At 40.5% G+C, this 4009-nt stretch overlaps 1 non-coding gene across 1 annotated transcript; it reads left to right on the top strand.

The window, feature by feature from the left end:
* The first annotated feature begins 3251 nt into the window (after positions 1-3251).
* Positions 3252-3383, top strand: LOC115064912. The gene has a single exon (XR_003844732.1). It is a non-coding gene; the product is annotated as a small nucleolar RNA SNORA17 (small nucleolar RNA).
* Positions 3384-4009: the final 626 nt, after the last annotated feature.

The following is a 4009-nucleotide window of genomic DNA, read 5'->3' as shown; positions in this document are numbered from 1 at the left end:
TCTCTCTCTCTCTCTCTCTCTCTCTCTCTCTCTCTCTCTCTCTCTCCCTCCCTCTCTCTTTATTTCCCCTCTCTCTCCTCCTTCCCACCTTCCTTCCTCCCTTCTCCATCCTCTTCTCTTTTCTTCCCTCCCTCCCTACTTTTCTCCCTCCAATCTCTTTTCTTTCTTTCTTCTTTCCTTTTGTTCTTTTTAACCCTTTTAGTACACTAAAACTAGTATGTTGTGTAGAGAATGTTATATAACATTTAAAATAATAGCAACAATGGCCATAATTAATATATCTTGAATATCCCAATTTTTAAATTTATTACTTGTAATGTGTTTTTCTAAAGTGTAGAAAAAAATAAAGTCTCCTACCTAATGAAACAGGAAAAAGAAATAACTGTCCTCATTAAACTAACATCTGATCTCCTGTAGTCCTGACTTTCATTTTGAAGCATTAATAACTTGTCATTTATTGAAATACTTTGAATAGCATAAGGCCTTGATTGACTGCAGAGTTGTAACTCAGTCACCAGCTTCTTCTGACATCACATCCCTGGGGTGTGGCTGAGGCCTGAGGAATGGCAGCAAAGTCCCAAGCCTGAATTACAGCTTTGTTACTCAATCCAATCCAGGCTTTGTTATTTATAGTACATAGAAACAGAGTTCGAACTTTCCAAAAGAGGAAAACAATAAATCAAGCTAACAAGATGACTGGCTCTAATATTAAAATATAAAGCTCTATGATGTAGAGGGAGAAAAATTAACGAGGATGTGACGTGAGGTTATTAAAGGTGTGATGGGCAGGAGATGGGATGGATTATGGGCAAATGAAATGAAGTATTTCACTAGAAGGCAGTCGAGTGCTATGGAAGTTATTAAATGACCAGTCAACAGAGCCAGTCCCGTTACCATAGTGACCTAATACAAATGGACTTTCTTTGAACACCCTTCCACAGAAAGCACCTGTCTTACTATGGGACATACAGTAAGAATAGGATGCAAATACTGTTGAGTTATTTCATCATCATTGATGTTGCTCACAGCATTTGCCACCTGAGATGGGTAGCCATGATACTGGGGAAGTCTGAAACCAAGATGAGTGAAGACGGTTTAGGGGTGGACACCAAATCCTAAACTTGCCATTCAAAGGTTATAATATGGGTGTAAGGAAGACTGTGTTCTTCATTGAGATGCAGGAATTAAGATATGGACCAGTGACCATAGAAGATGTTGGATGACTGGCTTCTGTCACTGGTAACAGAGTTAGCACTAAAACCAATTTCTCAGTATACAGCCTTTAACCTCTCTGTGTTGTTTCTGAAATCCTCCTACTCACCGCTCTTCCTCTCTCCCTCATCGTCCCGTCAAAACTTTAAGCCTCATTTCCTGTCTAGCAGTTAATAAAAGAAAAGTGCCACCCTCACAGCCTTCCTCAGGCCACCTTCCCATTCCTTTAGATTTATAAGCCTTTGTCTTAGAGTTAGTTTTCTCACCTTTGTTTAATGTTTTCAGCTTGTTAGACCAGGGAAATTGAAATGTTCAGAAGGCTACAATAGATATGCCATACAATGACTGAGAAATCACTCATTAAAGTTCAGATTCCTGTGACAATGTCAGTAGAACTACTAGGAAATGAAGAAAGGTAAGCTTTTGAGAAAACAACTAAATACAGTCTCTATATTATTTCAAGGAATGTGAACCTCACTAGGTTGTGTGTGGCATCTGCATCCCGTTTCTCCAGTGGCTGGCCTTAAATATAAGAGAAATCTATTGCTTTCCTAAGTTTCACCTCAGGGATGGATTCAAGCAAAGATTCGGACTCTAATATAGTATGGTTGACTATGGAAATGTATATCAAAGTACCCTTGAAGTTTGGTCTTCACATGAACAATTTAGTTTTCAAAAGCAATCTTAAGAAGCTATTTGTAGGTCTTAGTTTGCTGATGTTGTTGATAGCCAATGTGTGATGAAGTATTTTAAAAACATATTTTGTTGCCACAAAATATCTTATACTTTTAGTTTTCTTGGGGGAAAAGCTCGTCCACCATAAGCCACAGTTCGCATCTACAACAATTTGCCAAGTGACTGCCATAAAAATAAAAATTGCATGGTTGAAACTAGAAATTTATTTTCTCATAGGTCTTGGGACCAGGAGTTCAAGAACAAAGTACTGCAGACTTGCTTTCTCTTGATGTTACTCTTCTTGGTTTGGGGCTGCTTGTCACGTCACATGGTCTTTATACACATGAGCCCTCACCTCATCTTCTTAGAACACTAGTCAGAATGAATCAGGAATCACCTTAAGGGTTTCATATTATTTAAAAGATCTGTCTTTAAGTCGTCTCTGAGGTAATGGGAATTAAAATGTCAACATATAAGTTCAAGGCACTTCTGCCCATGATGGTATCATAGTCTCTGTATCTTGAACAGGAAGAAATTACCTATAGTTGCATAGATAATTACTGACACAACTGCTATCAATATTTGAGCTCAGATTTCATAGTAAGTGTGTGTCTGGTTAATATTTAAACAAAAACAAATAAAATTGTAGTAGAGAGGAATGTGATGTAGCAATAATAGCCACTTAATTCACATTTATTGAATATTGATGACTTCTACTAATTAGAGATAAGGACTTATTATAGTTTTATACTTTTAAAAATATGTATGGAGATGATACATGGATAGAGAACTAAAACAGAAGAACCAAAGGAAAAAAACTGGCCACATTCTGTATGAATGATCTTAGACGCAGAACATTATTTATTTCTAAGGAGACCTTTCTGTCTGTTAGTTTATATATGCCCATGCATATGTATGTGCATACACACACACACACACACATACACACACACACTGGTAAGTATAGGACTTCCCTGATAGCTTTGATTGGAAGATCTGAGAGCTACTAGCATCTAGCTACAGGGAAATCCAAATGTGTCAAAAAGGTTCCTGCGAATGAACTCCACTTCTGCAGACCCTTCCCACCATCTTCTGGGACATAACTATTGGAGGACTTCAACAGAGGCAAAATCCAAGACCTTGACACCTGATTCAAACACGGCGGCCATTGGTAAATAAATAAAAGTAATATGTGAATAAATAATACACTAAGCAACAAATGATATAGTCTAAAATTGCAACATGAGATGGCTCCATCATAGAAACCTTTGACTGCATTCGAGGCAAATACAAAAATCTAATCACTCCTTTGCAGTAGCAAAACCAAGCTCTTGCTATATTGTGCATTTAAAATGACTATTACATCTGCCCCTACCAACATTGGAGGTGTGGCTGCTGTGTCACATGTGCATCAGTAGGTGGCAGAGAGGAGAGAGGCTATGTCTATGCTCAGGGTTCTGATCTATGAACATCTGAATGATTAGTAGCTTAACATTCCCTGAAAAAAAAAGTGAGCCTGCATAACCACCAGATTGGTGCCAGAATGGGCTCCCGGGATGGGGAGCAAGCCAGAGACTAGAAGAACTGGCCCTGGGACCTTGGGCCTTGGCCATGAGTGAACCCAAGACAGATGACCCCTACAAGGGGCCACTCAGACAGGCTGGGTGAGGAGCAAGCCTGAGATGACCACCAGACTGTTGCCATGGGGCCTAGACTGGGAGCTCAGTCTGGTGCTCTGTAGGCCAGAGGCATGGCCGATGAGGACTGAGATGACTCCTGCCCTGTGCCATAATGCACAGTCAGGACATGGCACTCCTGTAACCACTCCTGAGATGACCCCAGACTCTCAGAGACCACAGGCACCGCTAAGAGGAGCAAGTCAGTGGTGGAGAAATGGAAGACAGAGAAACAGAAGGATGTGGGCACAATGAAGAGAGGCAGAACTGGAGACTCGAGGGTAGTGAGGAACAGTTTGTTCTGAGTAGTGGGTGATGTCACCTGGGATTAAGGTAGGGTCCTGGCCTGTGAGGCTACAGGGTCTATATCTGGGTCTGTGGCTCTGCAGCAGCAGGAGTCTGTTACTATCAAAGGCTAAGCAGATGTTCCTGGTTTGGCCTGCTGC

Source organism: Mus pahari, chromosome 10, assembly GCF_900095145.1.
Source record: "Mus pahari chromosome 10, PAHARI_EIJ_v1.1, whole genome shotgun sequence".
Taxonomy (NCBI): domain Eukaryota; kingdom Metazoa; phylum Chordata; class Mammalia; order Rodentia; family Muridae; genus Mus; species Mus pahari.
Note: the sequence above shows the minus strand (reverse complement) of the source record. Positions and strands in the feature narration are given on the sequence as shown.